General features: G+C 37.1%; 2 protein-coding genes and 1 long non-coding RNA gene across 6 annotated transcripts in view; 2 read left to right on the forward strand and 1 right to left on the reverse strand.

The window, feature by feature from the left end:
* The window catches only part of SAMD5 (sterile alpha motif domain containing 5), a 201,442-nt gene that overhangs the window by 159,343 nt on the left and 24,686 nt on the right, over positions 1–17,413 (forward strand). The window contains exon 4 of one of the 2 annotated variants that reach the window (XR_013948106.1): positions 1–7,257. This exon is cut by the window's left edge and continues 112,972 nt beyond it. The exons of the other annotated variant lie outside the window; for it this stretch is intronic. The gene's annotated coding sequence lies outside the window, so the exon portion shown is untranslated. Of the gene's footprint in view, positions 7,258–17,413 lie in introns of those variants that run through there. 2 annotated transcript variants of the gene reach the window in all.
* The window catches only part of SASH1 (SAM and SH3 domain containing 1), a gene marked incomplete at its 5' end in the record, with an annotated part of 518,822 nt that overhangs the window by 115,401 nt on the left and 386,008 nt on the right, over positions 1–17,413 (forward strand). The gene's annotated exons all lie outside the window — the stretch shown is intronic.
* Positions 1–17,413, reverse strand: part of LOC308191539 — a 63,025-nt gene that overhangs the window by 37,969 nt on the left and 7,643 nt on the right. Inside the window, exon 2 of the long non-coding RNA XR_013948109.1 lies at positions 1–17,177. This exon is cut by the window's left edge and continues 37,969 nt beyond it. This is a non-coding gene — a long non-coding RNA (uncharacterized lncRNA). The remainder of the gene's footprint in view (positions 17,178–17,413) is intronic.

Genomic DNA, 17,413 nt, shown 5'->3' on the forward strand with positions numbered 1-17,413 from the left:
TCCAACAGGTATGGCTATGTTAGAGGCATGCAAGAGAAGACTGATTAGGACATTTCCATGCTTTTACAATAGCTGACTTAAAAGCCTCTGCAAGTTTGCAAGTGACAGGGGCAAAAGCTCAGAAGAAAACCTTGATGAGAAAGATAAAGGAGGCATTAACAGTAAAGTTTAGGCATAGTGTTACCGCAGCTGTCACAGTGTCACATCTTATTCATGTTCACATAATGAAAGGAGCAGGTTTACTCTTACTTATGTAGTGCTCTAAAATGCTCTGAAATTGCACTCACTGACAGTTCTTTCAGTCATTCTAATCTGCAACTACAAATGACTGTAATGTAAAATGGAACAAACCTACAAGGTCATACAATTACTGTAAGGGTATATTTGAAAGTTTTCAAATGATTCAAAGTTGATGTACAAAATTCACCCTCCAAGTAGTTTTTAAGATATAAGTGACAAGAAATGTACATGTCTGCATATAGGCTACCTTTGAGTTTCTAATGAGTGCTTGATTGTGGGGATTCTAATCTGATAGCAATTTTCATCTTCACTTCCCTATTTCTGGCATGGAATAGTCTATCATGAAAAACAGACTGTCTTCTTTTCTAGTATATTCACAATAACAGTAGGTAAATGCATTTCATGGTTTTACAGTGGGGCTTCAGACTTCACAAAGCAACTGTATTGTTTTTTATGCATCCTTTCAGAATCTAAGTAACTTTATTCAGTAGTAATCACCAGTAAAAGGAATAGCACTCTCTTGAGATGTGAAGACCTTGATTGTAAATCATAGTTTTGTAGTGCCTCCCTACAGGAACTAGGAATATCAAACTGCATGTATTATTTTTGTTTAATTGCCTGGAAATATCCAGCATCATTCAAGTAAATCACAAATAACCTGACTTTACAGCATTGCTTTTTGCTCACGTAAATGCTTCAAGACTTGGTCTAGTGAAGAACTTTTTGAGGTGAAAACCTCCAAAATCTGTATGTAGTTGCCTGAGCTCTGAGGCTTACGGAGGGCAAGGACGATAGGAATGCTAAGCAGAGAGTGCATAGAAGAGAGGAACTGCCCTTTTCAGGGTCAGCACAGTCAGTTTAAGAAAATGCTGAGACTACAAGCGACATGATGCTGGCTGCAAGCGTGGACTGTCCTGGGCAGCTGCCTGCACATCCTACTCTGGTTCTGCCCCTTGCTTCCTGGACTACATGAAGATTTTACAGAAACCAGCCAGCAAATGTGCTTGCATTGATTTTTGCTATTTCTTCTGTTCTTTACAGTCTCTCAAGTTGGTTCAGAATTCCTGTAATGTCCTAGATTATTTTTTAAAGAGTTTTAGTACCCTCGGAGAAATTGTGCAGGTTCAAGGGAAGAAGAGGAAATAGGAATACAGACATGGGGAGGGTAGGCATGCTACTTTGGGCAGCAGAACAGACATAGCCTGACATAAGGCATGAAGCCATGCTCAGTCCTTGCTTCCCCTTCCTGTTGTCAGAGTTGTGGACAAGGTTGATTAGGGTAGGTAAGGAATAAAACAAGGTTAGTGCCTCTGCAATTTATGTTACTATTCTTGTCACTGTGGAGAAAAACACCTTACTGTGCAGTCTGGATTCCACTCTTAGAGCAATGCCCAGGCAGGTAGATGTTACGTTACCTAATGTGAAAGCAGTTAATTTTTGGTCCTTGTCTACAAAGGTAATCAGTTTTATTTTGACTTGGGTATTAGCTGATTTGGCCTTCAATCTTTTTGTGCTTCAGATCTTGAACTCCACAACATGTTAGTGCTTTCCTCACAGTTCACAGGAGTCTTAAATAAGAAATATGTTAAAAAGCATGAAAATTCAAATAATGAAGTGTGAACAAGGCCCTATTAATGTTTTGCAGAAAGGATAAGAGAGGGTGGTTGAATGGGAGATGTGGAAGATAAAAGATACTGATAAAACGTCATAAAGGTAGAATATATAGAAAGGAGGTGGAGCACTCTGGAAATCTGAGAGGCTCTGCCTGTAGGAGACTGTGGCTTTCTGGGTTTAGATGTTTCACAGAATGTAGCAATAACGATGACTTCTAAGATTCAAGAGATAATAGCAAACCAGAAGCCAGCTCATAGCTTGGTCCTCCCATGAATATACAGAAGCCTTTGCCCCAGCAGGAGCAGATCAGCTGACCAAATTTAACAAAGCATCTATCACCTGATGCATAAAGCTGCAGATATTTTTCTGTTGGCAGAACATTAAAAATTGTAATCAAGAATAAATGTGCCAAATTTCAGAGTTTAAAGCCTTTAGAAAGACCCAGCACATCAGGAAGGGTCTTGGAAAGGCTTTAGAAAACAGTTGCAACAGACAAAACTGTAGTACTTCTCAAAAGTCTTTGTGCTAAAAAGCAGAAAGTGATTATTTCTGAATTTATGGGCAACAAAAGGGGTACAAATTACCTAAACAGGTTACTGCTGTTGTTGGAAAATACCTGGATGTAACCTCTGTTTACCTTATTGATTATTAATTTTCAGGAACTTCCCTGTGCATCTAATAAGCACTCCCCAGAGTGAAAAAAAATAAAAAAATAAAAAATAGCAGTCATGCACAATAAATAGGTGCAACAGTATTAGATAGTCACCATCTAGTAACTCCCTCTCTTCCCAATTGATTTGATCTAAATTTTTTGACACAGAAAAAAGTACATTTATAGATAACTTTGACCTATGCTAGTGTTGCCAGTTTGCCTACTAAGTCCATTCTGCCATTGATGTCATAGACTTTTTTTTAAGTGAATATCACCAAATTTTTATGGGAACAGGTTTTGCATGTCTTCTGTAGATAAACATCTACCTAGAATTTGGACATTGAATAGTCAAGCTGTCATTTTCTTACTAGAATACTTAAGTAAGGCTTCCTTAGCAGGAATAAACATGGAATTTGATTGCCAAAGGTTCAAAATTGTAGGAATTTAGTTAATCGTACTTCTGTATATTAGGCCATTTCCTTTTTATTCCTTTTTCATATAACTTTGCCATCCAAATTTGAAAGCACTGGCCAAAATTTTACCTCATGCCAACACTGAGTTTGTGCTTTTTAGGAAAAATTTGCAAGCAAAGCAACAAAAAAGGTGTTTTGTTTTGGTTATTTTGAGTACGCATGTTCCTTATGTCACTATGTACCTTACGGGACATTGTTGAGTACATCTGCACAGATAATAATGAGGGCCCAAGACATGATTATTTTTCTTAAACTCCATTATAGAAGACAAGTGAAATACCTCAATTTATTTAGTATCCAATGTAGATCTTTAGGCTTATACATTCCTCTCTCCTGCAAAGACAGGCTGAGAGAGTTTGGGCTGTTCAGCCTGGAGAAGAGGTTCCAGGTAGACCTTATAGCAGCCCTCCAGTGCCTAAAGGGGGCCTACAGGAAAGCTGGGGAAGGACCCTTTGTCAGGGAATGTGGTGATAGGAAAAGGGGGAATGGCTTTAAACTAAAAGAGGGTAGATTTAGATTAGCTATAAAGAAAAAATTCTTTACTCAAAGGGTGATGATGCACCGGAAGAGGTTAAAAAAAAAAAAAAAAAAGAAGCAGGTGGTGGGGCACTGGGACAGAGAAGTTGTGAATGCCCCATCCCTGGAAGTGTTCAAGGCCAGGATAGATGGGGCTTTGAGCAGCCTGGTCTTGTGGAAAGTGTCCCTGAGCATGGCAGGGGGGTTGGATCTAGATGATATTTGAGGTCGCTTCCAACCCAAACCATTCTATGATTCTATGATGATCTTGACTAAGGGCCTCCATGCTACTCCTAAGAAGAGCCCCAGGCATTGTTTTGGCCTCTTCACCAAGCTCTGCCTCAGACACAGCTGCAGTGGAGGGTCCTGAGAAACGTGAGCATGAATGGACCATTTCTGGCCATCCTGTAGTCAGCAGCATAGGGGTAGCCTGTGTCTCTAGTTTATCTTGTGCCTGTTCTACATCAGAGCCCAGAAATATTCAAAGGGACCTAATCCACAGAACGTGGGCTGCAGCCACCATGTGCTATCGGGGGAGCCTGGGCTACGGACTTGCGTCTGCCTTTCTTCTGATTGCCTTGGGTTTGGAAGCCCAGCCAGGAGCTGCAGGTCCAGGATGACTCCTTTCTCATCATTCAGGCAAGGCTGTTCAGCACCAGCTTTCTTACCTGTGTTTGTTTTCAGAAGCTGCAATTTGTTGAACATCAGTTTAAGAAGGTCTTGCCTGCCACTGCCCAGGCAGCCATGGCCCTCCCCTCAGCCCTGAGGAACACCAAACCAGTGCAGGAGGGGGTCTCCCTTCTCACTCCCACTAGAAGTTTATGCCTTTCAGGTGCAATTTGTGGTTAATGCCCAGTCAGCTACAGTTTCTAAACTTTTCATGTGACGGCTGTCTGTGGAGGTAGAAAACTCTGCTTGGGAGAAGGGGAGGGGAAATGGGAATTATAACTTTTAGTTTGTATTTACCAACTTTTTTTCTGGTTTTGTCCATTAAATAGTTAGCTCTCTGAGTTTTGAACTTACACTGGAGAGGTCTGAGGTGAGTATTTTGATCTTTTCAATGGTGGGGAGGCTCAGAAGGGGACCCAGAAGACAGGCTGCCAATGTTTTTCAGCTGTTCTCCAAGCTGTTTCCTTTGTTCTAGTTGGAGCCAGCATTGCTTTAATGAGTTGTGGTGGTGATGATTAGACACAAACACTTTTTTTTTCAGTAAATTTAAGTTCTATCATATTTTAGGGATTTTTTTCTCTTTTTTTTTTTTTCCTTTTTCTCCGGGAAGATGAGATATGTTAAAAAAATTTAACGGATAAATTATTCTGATCTAAATATACAGATGGAGGACCTACCCTTCCTCCCCTCCCCTGCAACTCTCCATATTTGACTGCTTCAAAACAGACCTGCCCTTGGCTTTATTTTGCAGCTAGTTTTAGCAACTAATCTGCTGTGAGATTGGCCTGTCGTCGTTTTGAAGGAGTATTTCATATCTCATCAGTTTTGCTCTTACACAGCTATACAGGACACAAATTATAACATTTGTGACTGAGAAGGGTACAGACTTCTGTTTTATTTTGAAGTGCTGTTTCATGGTCACTGAGCAGATATAGCAAGTTATTCGGCAGTAAGAACAAGGTATCCCGTGAAAATGTATATTATATTCATATTTTTTAGGTGTGTGACTGCTTTCCTCTGTTTTCATAATGCATGGAAATGTGTTTATGCTTAGACTTGCAGTTTGGAGCAAAGGATACCATAATAGGAATGATATGTCAAGATCTAACTGCTCTATGGATTGTAGCACAATAAAGCAATAATCCATCTCCCCTGTGATGGTTCTAATTTTTTATTCAGCTGTGGCATTCCGTACCATGCTGTTTATCTTGTACTTTCATTCACTCATGGATCTGATAGTTGTGAAATTGGCAGATGGTTTGTGGTGCTTTGCTAGGAGTGGTTGTATCAATCCCTGTGATTAAAAGGCTTGCTGATTTGCTTACCCAAAAGGATTAATGGCAGGCAGCAAGGGCTTTGTTTGAAAAATCCATGCCCCATAACTCAACAAGGGGACAACAATGTAGACTGGAAGTAATCCAGTATTAGAACTGCTTTATGGGGAAGCTTTTTACAAAACTTACTGACTCAGCAGCTGGACACTTCCTGATGAGATCTGAACTATCAAATAAAATGCAGCTTCACACTGTTTTCTCAGTCATTCCATGAGAACAGAGTTCAAGTTTTTAAGCAGGTCAGCAGCAGAACTGAATGACATGAAAAACTTTGGAGAGCTGCCCTGAATATCTCGCTTCTGAAATCAGAAATGCAAAGTACAGAAATGTGGCCTTGACCCTTCCACTCCTACCTACACAATTTAAGCATTCATAAATTGCTAGTTTTATTTCTATCAGAAATTTAGGTGCAAGGAGGTATACCAGAGTTTGGATGATAGATGCCTAACTCCACATACCAAGAGGCTTCTCTGCATGTAAAAATATCTATTTTGTGCCTAGGAAATTGAAGTGGGGGTGTTTCTCGACCTTGCGTTTGTGAGTAAAAAGTAAGTTTACACAGAGTAAACTTTTTTTTTTAAGTACTGCTTACTAAGAGCTAAGAGTAAACAGTCTAAGTGTGCCTATAGTAGAACCCTAATAGTCTATGTCATGCAGTCATGTTGCTGCCACCACTCTTTCTGTATGCTGACTGATTCTGCGTATTTTTATTGTTTCTTAAAAACAAATGGTATCCCTTGCATTTTTTTCATCATTACATTATCCCGATTTTGCACCTTGTGCAAACTTCAGGTATTATTTCATACACATTGAACCTGCTCTACTGACTTTTTTGCTTACGGTCCTTTCCTGTGATACCTTTTCATTTCTAATCTTGACTGTGGGGTCAGAAACTTCAGCCTGGTCAACATGGTAGCTATTGCTGTGAGAATGAGAGTCACCTTGTAAAGGATTAATTCTAAGTCTCCTTGAAGTCTCTCCCTCAGATTTCTGTCTTGTAGATCAAGAGTGGTCTTGTATCTCAGCTAATTCTTTCAAAGTTGCAAACAGCTTTTCAGCCTTAGATCAGCCACAAACTTTCTCAAGGTTTAATTTATCTTCTGTCCTCAAGCTTAAAGCATACATGTTTTAAAACAAACGTTTTGGTCTAACTTGACACTCCACAGCTGTATGCAATACACTTTCACAGTCAGCTTCCTCTGCATGATTATCAACCAAAATTCTTCGAGAACACCAGAATCTGCTGTGATCAGATGATTCTCTGCATGTTTTTCTTTTTATTAGCACCCATTCCCTAAAATACAGAATGTGATTTAGATCCCTTGCAGTTGTCTTCCATATGTCTAGATATTTTTATATTTCCTGCTCAGATTATTTTCTGTATTTTTTTTTCCTGGTCGTAGATGCTGCTCAGAAATCACTTTGGACCACAGTGCTTGAAAGCGAGCCCCTGATTTGTGGGTGTATTTACAGTCATTTCTGGTTAATGAATATCTGGTTAATACACTTCTTCAGGAGACCTTTCAGTGTCTTCCAAAAGATGAGCAAAGTTATTTAAAACTGCATTTCTTTTATCCCACAGTATTCTGATGATATCAGCCAGGTTAGTCAACTGTGCTGTTGTCTAAAGAATCTGAGATCTATTTGAAAAACTTGTCTTGTAGACCAAAGATAATGTTGTCAAATGTACCCAAGTAGCTTAAGATCCTACCAGCAAAGGAGAAAAAAGAAAAAAAAAAGGAAAAAAAAAAAAACAAAACACTTAGGAATCTAAATTTTAATGAAAGTACTTCTTTTACATTCTTTTGCATTCTTTTCTAAGCTAGATTTAAATCCTGGGATTTTAATTGTGCATATTTTCCATATTGTCTCAGCATACTCTGGAGACCCTCTGTGTAAGCTGGTTTTAATTAGATTTGTGTTAAAGGGAGACTGCCTTTATCCTACTTGAGCAACCAGACATATGTTGAATACTTTTAACAGCAGTCTCTCAGTATGCTAATTGTATATGTGATTATTTATGATCTTTTTCCAAGTTATAAGAAAAAAACAGCCAAAATTAACTTAAAAACAATGGAGGCATGACACTGATGTCATTCTGATCTCACAGGTAATAAATGGGAATAAACTACTGACCCCAAGCCACCTGAAGAGTGAATGATTTTACGATGCCCATTTAATCAGCGGCAGAGAATAGCTTCACCAATCAAAGAATTTTCCATTCATCTAATTCCTTCATATTTGGATGGAGTACCTTCTAGTAGACATTTGCTTTACAAAATTTTCTTTTACAGAACTTTCATTTTGACTAGAAATGAATAGCGTAATGGGGAGAAAAATTCCTGCACATGAGCTAGTTTTTGTTGCCCTGAGGAAGAGTGAGTAGTTAAAGGCAACAGATTCTTTTCTATTCATATTCTTGATGTGTGAAATAGGTGCTCAAGCAATACTATTTTAGCTTTTACTCCACAAATATCTAGTGTATTCCAGTGTTTTGTTAACCTTCTACATTATTTGTCCAGTCTGAATAGCTTGGGTTGTATAACTATTTTCCTGTGTCAAGGAATAGTTGATTGGACTGAGCACATGAACTTCTGTATATCTGTAATTATGCACATGTTGCTGGCATAATCAAGTGGTTTGGGGGAAAACAACTAGAATATGTTAAACTATTGCAGAAGAGATTTGCAATATTTCTGTACAGATTTGTCAAATGCAGTATGATCATTTTATAAATACAGTGTTTGCTGCAATGAGCAGAAATGCAGTGTAGATGTGTTTTCACATCATTAAGTAATACATTAGCTACATCTAAAGCCACTGTTACCACAGCTAGTTTCAACCTTCTTTATTACTGACTTGTCAGCGCTTTTGTCTCAAAAGAAAGCCATGCAAAGATGCACCTCACACACACACACACACCAAACCAACCAACCAACCAACCAAACAAACAAACAACAACAAATACTGAGTCTTTCCAGTGAGGAGGATGGTGTACCATCATTGTAGCATAGGTTAAGGAACAGTTCATTCTGTAACTTTGGGGTTGAATAGGTTTCTGTTCAGTCTCTCTCTTTCTTTTCTTAGTAGTTAAGAAAGTATCATATCAATCATATCATTTACTTGTGGAGTCCTCTGCTTCCTATTTGCAAACTGGATATAAAATTAGGACAAAAGTAAACTCATTCTACTTAGAAATTCCTGGTGAGAACATAGGATGTAAGTGTTAATAACAATTTTCAATCTTTTTTTTTTTAATGAAAAATAATTTTCCTTTTCCTTTCTGATTTGATTATTCAGTGTACACCTAATGAAGATCTGTAGAATATACAGATTGAACTCTAAATGCCCCTGATTTTAGTCACAGAGAGTATTCTTTAAGCATGTGAAAAATATCCCTTTCAAAAGGCTGATCTCTCTAGCGACTCTTAGAATGACTGTGTTTTAACAAGGCACGTAGTCTGTAATTATCTGACCCTGTTGCTGGTACCATACAGTCATACCTTGCTTTGTTGTGCTATTTCTATTGTATAAGGTATAAAAGACTCAACACTTTACTTCTCTGTGCTGAATAAATATTCTCCCTAATATAAAAATAAATATGTTCCCTGGAGTGTAAATGCTATACTACTAGGGCAGGCTGATTGGCATAGGTGATAAAGTTAGATGACAGAAAAAATGGAACTATTGTCTTGTGGGGACCTTGACCAAAGAAGCAGGTAAAGAGTCTGGGTCTTACCCACACTGTTTTCTCCAGGATTAGCATTAAGATTTATTATCCTCTCCACAGAGTCCTGGTCCTTCACACTGTAAACCTTATTGAAATTAAGCCTTATTCAAAGTCAGATTATAAGTAAAGAAAAAAGTAACAATCATTATGGAGTAAATTCAGAGACAGCAGTTACAGAGGTCTGTTAAGACTTTGTAGGTTCACTCAACAATAACCTAAAGTCTTCTGAATATGTTGTCATATTTCTAAGATGTTTCAAGTAAAACGATGGAAAATGTGTATGTGCACTTATGCATACGTATGTGAAGCTGGCAATTTTATGTTAGTTTGTACTCAAATCTGAGGTTTCAAAAGTCAGCATGAAGAGTAATATTTCTGTACTGTTTTCCACCATATCAGTGTATGTAATAAGTTCAGGGTTGTGCATATTTTGAAGATGTATATATTGAAGTATTCTGAAAAGCTCTAAAAGATAGCACATGTACCTGATAAGAAGGAACCTTTAATCTAAAGTAAAATCATCTTTGTCCAGTGTCCTTTTTTTTTTTTTCTTTCAAACTGCAAACACTCACATGAATATGGGGAAAAAAAGAAAAAAAAAATACCCCAAAATGATTTTAAAAGTGAAACAATTAGAAGTATCATAAGGAAAAAGAAATCCTAGATGCCTTATTAATAATAATTATCCTACTGTATAACTCAAAGATTTTAATGAGGAATAGATCATAGCAAACAATGTAAAGAGGTAAAAGAGATCACACACTCAGAGCCGTTCTCAATCTAAAGATCAAAAACAAACTGGAGCTAGAGAAAGAAAAAAAAACATATGAGGAAATTAATTTGGGCAAAAATGGCCTAGCTTTTTTAACTGTAAGTCTACTTATTCTATTTCCTGACTTTAATTAAGTGTTGGATATATTTTTATTTGTTTTGTTTTTTTTTTTTGGATTTATTTTAATTTTGTAAAAAAATAAATAGGTCTTGCCACCTGCTTTGTCTGAGAGTCATTTGAAACTGGGGTTCAGAATAGGTCAATATACTGTAGCATGCAGATGTATTTTTCCATTTGCACAGTATCACTTTCCCAGATGAAAGCTTGGCTCTGCCTCACTGTGTTGCAAGTATTTTTGCCAATACTGGCTTTGTACCATGATCTATCTGGTATTTCTGTTTGGATCTGTGTAAAGGAATGGTGAAACAGAGAAGAGGAATTGTTTCTTAGTATTGACTTAATTCATTCTGTTTGTATAATGATACGACAGCTTAATCTGATGTCCTTTGTGAGGCTAGTTTTTGATGACTTTGCTTGGGATGGAGTCAGCTTTAGGCTACAAAAGAGGGACAGCCATATAATTTTTTTCAAGTACCTTCAAAAATCTTTTGAGCTATCTTCAGCACCATCTGGATATGATGTACTTTCTGCCTGAGCTCTTTTCTTTGCCTGACTATACAACATGAACCCTTCCCTCCAACCCCACCCTGAACCAACCAACCAAACAAACAAACAAGCAAAACAGAAACAAATAAAAGAAAGCACAGTTAGTTCTCCAAATTGGATGCTCAGAAATTGGAAATGTGAACTAAATTTGTATACAAGATGTTTTGCATGTATTTCAACACATTTTTTTCATTAATTGGTGATAATTAAAAGACAGAATACCCCACCACTGACCAGTGGGATGTATTTGGATGAGATCTGCCAAACAGGGACCGAAAACTGGTATAAGGGAACAGGAAATAAGAAGAATCCCACTTTTTATTTTTTTTCTATGTCAGATTACAAATACAGATTTGCTCAACTCTATTTTGTGACAACTAGTGAGCGAAGACTGCTGTAAATTCTTGTCACAGTATGAAATAGTAGATTTGTATCAACCAAGAGGTTTGTACTTCAGAACACCACCAAAGAACAGGTGAAGCATAGGAGTGATGGGTGCTTCAACTTCAGCTGAAGACAGGATGAATCTTTCTGTAGTATGTCATGTTCATGAAAAGGATGTATTTTTTGTCTCATTTCTAGAATTGTAGCGTCTCTCTCCCTTGTTGGTATAGATATACCATTTACAGTAACAAGGAAGCAATCAGTAAGCCTATAATTTTGGGTTCTTGTTTTGGAGATGTTGTGTGACATTTGCAAGCTGAGGAAGTTGTATTTGATCAAAAAATTCTGTATCTAATTTAAACAGTCTTTAAGAGAAGTGATGGCTTTAATCTGATGTGGAGTGAGTGACCATGAGAATGAAAGATGATTTTTTTTTTTGTCTATAAAAATCTACCATGTGATAAATCCATATGATAAATGAATCCCAGACGAACAAACAAAGCTATTAAACAAAGATGGTGGTGGGGGTAGTAGCTAGTTTCTGTTAAACATCCACATAGAAGTTGACTTACATCATCACAACACAATATGGAATAGACTGGCCTGTGTGATTCTTTTGCAAAGGAAATAGGTGAACATCATTACAATACTATTGAAGAAGGGTTTACAAGTATATCCCCTCACCTGAATTGCTGGCCATCATAAGGTTTTCTAAAAATTACTACATAAATCTTACTTTTTGATGATTTCTGAGATTGAATTCAGTTGAGCTGAAGCCTTTATTGCATTGAATCTCAATGTGAGTCAAGGACCAATGGACATGAATAAGAATTAAAAAGATGCACAAAAATAGCCTTAATAAAAAAGCATGGCACTTGGATGCCAGAGTTAGATTGAGTCCTGAATTGTCATTGACGGGTTTCTCAATCTTGTCAGTAATGATGGTCTCCCATGGTGCCAGCAAACAGAGAGTAATTTTCTGCAGTAGCTGCTGTGACCAGATTGTATTAAGATGAAATGTTGTCAGTGTTGTCATGAGACAAATATACAAAAGCTTCTACTTCATTGTATCTGATGCAAGGAGGAAAATCATCTTTCTGAGCCTTACACAGGATAGAGAACCCTCCTTGAATCAAGACTGGAAGAAAATGTTTTGGTTTTTCAGTCACGTGTCATTTATTGTGTCTTTATTGTAGAACACTTCTTTATAACTGGAACAAAATGAGATTGTGTATGTACAGACTATTTACAATGTATCAAATATCATTTGGTCATTAATGTGGCTATATTATCTACAATAATGCTTTCCTCATGTATGGTGTAGTAAAACAAATGTTCTTTGCATGAAGAATAACCTAACCTAGTAGGAACATTCCTAGACAGCATTTTGTATTGCTAATACATATTTTCTGTACATAACTTAAATTTGTATTTCTTAGAAGTAACCCAGGGTAGCAGTGGTTGCTGGTGAGAAAGGAAAACAGAGTTGTTTAAATGGGTTTATTGAGAAGCATTGACATAGATGACAGGTATCTACGTCAGAGATTCTCAGTTCTCTTAAATTCATTTTAGTCTTTCATCTGAGACCTTTATGATGAAAAAAGTTCACAACAAAGCAGAATGGAAATGTAGTTATTTTCAATTATAATTAAATAGGATCTTAATTATGCCAAAGTCTGGAGACAACGGGAAGTCATCAAATCAAATTAAATTTAAGCAGAGGTCTTGGGAAGGTTGCTGTTAAAGGTTGATGTTCTTAGAGTTGTTTTTGCCAGTGGTGAAAGAGACACACTGGCAGGTACTGCATACAAACCAGTGACTGGGCATAGTGACAAAATCAGTAAATCAGAAAATTTCTATCTTTGGAATTAGTTAGAAGGTTAGAACTTCCAGTATTAAGAGGATAAAGTATATTTGCAGTCAGGTGCATTTGAGAGAAAGTAGAGGTAATAGCATATCATGGCAGCTCTAAATCCTTCAGATACATCATCAGCTGAAATTTTCCTTTTTTTTTTTCTTTTAAAATGGTGTTCTTCATTGTCATGTAACTAACCGCAGTCTATAATTCATCATATAGCCTATGACAGTACTTGAGGATTGGAAGGTGGCAACAGTGACACCAGTTTTTAAAAAGGCTTTCTGGGAAGTGGGATTAATATTGACCTGTAATCTATATAGATGCTTGTCTGCAACAGCAAATATAATTTTCAGGGAAATTAGTAGAAACTGTGGTAAATTAGAATTAATGGACATACAGATAAATATGATTTACTGAGCAACATTCATGGTGGCTTTTTAAATGGAGTGCTTGGCTCACAAGGACACTGGAATTCTTGGAAATTGTCAGCAAGTATGTGGGCAAAGCAGTGTCTGAATTTCCAGATAGCCTTCAATAAGACTCCTTTTCTGAGTGTTTTAAGGAAACTAATTGGCTATAGGATTGCTGCCTATACAATTCATTGCATAGTAGGGATGCATAGTAGTTGAGCAAAACCAAGAATTAGGAATAGTTTGTCACTTCATTTATTAGTCGGAATCTGAGCTGGGATAGTGTTCATCAGCATATTCATAAGTTACCTGGGAAAGGTCATGAATACAGATTTGACCAAGTCTGTTGATAAGATTAAAATTCTTCCTGTATAAAAAATAGGGGTCTGAACTGAAGCTGGCAGAAGGCAAGTTTAGAACAATAAAAGGGGACAGTTTTTCACTGGTCATGAGACTTCACACAGAGCAAGACTTTGCCCTGGCCCTGAGTCTTATATTTTACAACCAAATTTGCTAAAATGGCCCTAATATTTATTTTCAAAGACAGTTATCTTCCTGATAGTCACAAAATACAGCTGATATTGGTAGTAGCAGGTGATAACAAATGATAATCTTCTTTGGTTAGCAGACAGAACTTCTGTGTTTCACAGAGACACTGTGCAGCTGCCAGCACCTTTCGCAAGCAGTGATGCAGTAATACTGACGAATCAATGATGTGTTGCTTCACTGGTACCGTTTTCAGTCTTGCAAAGATACAAAGGAAGAATCTCACAGGTACTGTGCTATCCTGGGTCAGAAAAGAACCCAAGAGACTGAAACTGAAGCACTGGTAGGGACAGCTGAACAAACAGGATGCTTTAAAGTGGTAAAAGACAGAAATTTCATTTCTGAACTTCTGCTTCCAAGATTGAGACAGAAAGGATAAGGTGAAGCGGAGGAATTCAAAATATGAGAAATACACCAGCAAAGGTGGTTGAGGCTGTTAGATACTTTTAAAAAACTTCTACCAAGCATATATTTCATTCCTCAAGTCAAGCTGAAATTCTGATTTTCTGTTGTCTGAAGCCACCAGGCATTGTTCTACTAAATCATCCCTCACACCATCCCTAGGCACTTTACATGGCAGATTTATAGTTTCCACCCCATCTTCCTCCTAAGGGGTGTATCCTCTGTGTTTATCCTCTCCTTCCTGCAAAGTTTTACATCTTCCAACATCTACTTGCTATATATGTACACACACTCCTCCTTTTCCCTCTCACATATATTGTTGTATTTTATCTGCTCAAGATACCTTCTTTGTATCTGTTGTAAAAATTACCTGCTTGCTTTGCTTCCTTGCATTGTATCTGTAGCCTGGTCTCTTTTAGAATCCTTGTATTCTTCTCCACAGCTGAGGTGCACAGACACTTTGTCCTTCTCCAAGGGACCACCCAACCGTCTCATCAGAATCCTCTGGTTTAGAGCAAAATAATCCTTGTAAACATAAATAAATTAGACCTTTAAAAAATGCTGCAAAAATGTTTTGATATTGCTTCCAACAGTGCACAGCTGGAATAATGAATCTGCAGGACAGGTAGATGTAAAAATGATTCACCAAGATCTTCTCTGCCAGATGATCAGAAGATATTAGTGCCTTATATCTAAAATATCAACTGTCAAAATGTCTTAAAATCCTGCTTCTTGAGCAATATGATCTCTTAGCTGGGGTGGGAGGAAAGGTTATCATATAGCAGCCTGAGATGAGTGTGCCAGTTTCTTTCAATTCCTTCAACCTTCAACAAGGGCAGGATAAGAAAAAAAAGACTGCTCATCTGTTTATCTTGCAACTGCATTCTTGATACATGACATGTGTGGATCCGTTCTGAATCTTACACAGAGATATCTTAACCTTACCAGTTTTAAGAATCATCCCTAAAATTTCTTCAGTTTCTGAATGTCATTTTTGTTTTATGGATGCCAAATGTATGTGAAATATTCTTATGTCAATTTTACACTGTGGTGAGGTCATTATTTCTGCTTGATAGTTCTTGCTCATACCCAACGATTCCATTAGTACTTCTTGTCATAACATCATATTGGGAGTTCATGTTCTTTCTCAATCTTTTTCAGCTTCACCATTTCCAAGGTCTCAAACCTCCCATGGCATTACTGTGGGCTGCAGACTGGATTCCTCAATATGCTTAGCATTCCAGTAATGGGTTTCTCTGTATTACATTCTTCTCCGTGTCATTGTTTATGAGCAGTCTTTGTGTAAGTTAGAAAATCAGCCGTGTGTTTTGTGTTTATCTCTAGTTTATTTTTGTAAATGTTTGATGGGATTGTATCTCATACAGGGCATTACAAAACCACCCTTTCAGCATTTTGAGAATGATTCAGTATTAGATTATTTTAGACCATTTACTACTCGGAATATGTGCTTTACAGATATTGTCCAGTGTCATGCTGTTTTCTAATTAGTTGCTAATGTGGTTCTAGCTGAAATGATACAAAATAAGATAAAACTCTAGAACTAGGTATGACTGCCAAGACTTTCATTATGTAAACCCAAATTGTATTCCAACCCACTAGAAACTAAATTTTTTGCAATCTTAATATTCATACAGCTTAGATTGCCTTTGTTGTATACTGGAATGTGAGCATGTTTCCAAATTTCTTGTTTCCTGTGTTAGAAGGTTTACATAAAAACTAGTAGTAGTGGTTGAAATATCTCTCCAGCCATCTCCTTAGAGCTTCAGGGAGTAATTATGAAATAAATAAATAAGTAAAATCTGATTTAGTAATCCTTATCCCTAGTCCATAGTCAATATTTATCTACTTACATTATTTCTCGCAATGAAATCTCATTCTCATGTGATAAAAACATGTTCCGCTTTCTGCAAATACAAGTATCATATGAACACTTGAGCCTCATTGGCATGCTGTGAAGTTTTAGCATTTCCATCTGTAATTTAAGTTTTTAATATTGCTAAGACTTCTCTTGTTACTATACTTTAAAGTTTTTTTTTCATAATGACTGTATACCTGCTATCAGTGACTTGATTCTGGTTCTTCTTAGATCTCATTGCCATGTTTCTAATAATATCCATCTCACTGGTAATGGTGGTTAACTAATTTCCCTTGTATTTTGTCATTCTCCAAACCAAAATCTCTGGTGTAAATTTGGCATTAGCTACCACCCTTGGGGAGGTGGGGGTAGAAAGCGAGAAATATCAACCACTTGTAATTCATTCCAGTTCAGTCCCTGTATAGTCGTGCTTGAATAAAGATAATCTTTGCTTATTTTTAGGTTTATCAAAGCAGTAGCATATTCCATATTTTGTTGTTTACATATAATTTGCTAATTAGTTTTAAATGACTTCCTAAAAATCATGGGAGAAGCAGTTCCATAAATAACCTCAGTATATATCAAAAAAGATGTAAACTAAAATTTAGCAAAGCAGCCATATTTATCAGTTTATCTGAAGAAAATGCACATCGCTTTTGCAGACAGTTGCAGCCTGACATAAAAATCACAAGTACCTTTTGCGACAAGCTTTAATTACCTTAAACTTCAGTGTAGTTAAATTGCTTCCACGTGCAAATCCTTTTCTAAATATCTGTATCAGTAGACCAGGCATCACACTGTGAATCAAAAATCGTGTTGGTTTTTGCTGCTTCTGGAAGTCAGGTGTTGATATTTTTTAAGAAGCTGTTTGCTCTGTAGTTACTGTGCTGGAGCAAGGCTGAAGACATATTATGATGGAGCCTGCAGTTTTCGAACATGAATGGAACACCCATCCAGCCTGCTGTGATGAATTTTCTGCACAGTCATGTCCTTGAATCACAAGCAATCAGTGAAGCACAGTTGCAGGAGATGATTCTGGGAAAGAAACCTGGGGGATAACTACCTTTCAAAGGGACAAATGTAAGCAAGAAAACTAGCTCTGATCCCACAATGGGCTCCTGGTTAATTCTTGAAATTACATGTATTGAACCAGCTACAGCATCTTGGTCTCAAAAAGGCCTGTAATACTGATTTTAATCTTAAACAATACAAGACTTGTCCTACTAAATTAGAGATTCTTCTATTCTTTAATAGACATTGATTAAAAACCT

The sequence above is a fragment of the Anser brachyrhynchus genome, assembly GCF_964034855.1.
Source record: "Anser brachyrhynchus genome assembly, chromosome: 3".
NCBI classification, from domain to species: Eukaryota; Metazoa; Chordata; class Aves; order Anseriformes; family Anatidae; genus Anser; species Anser brachyrhynchus.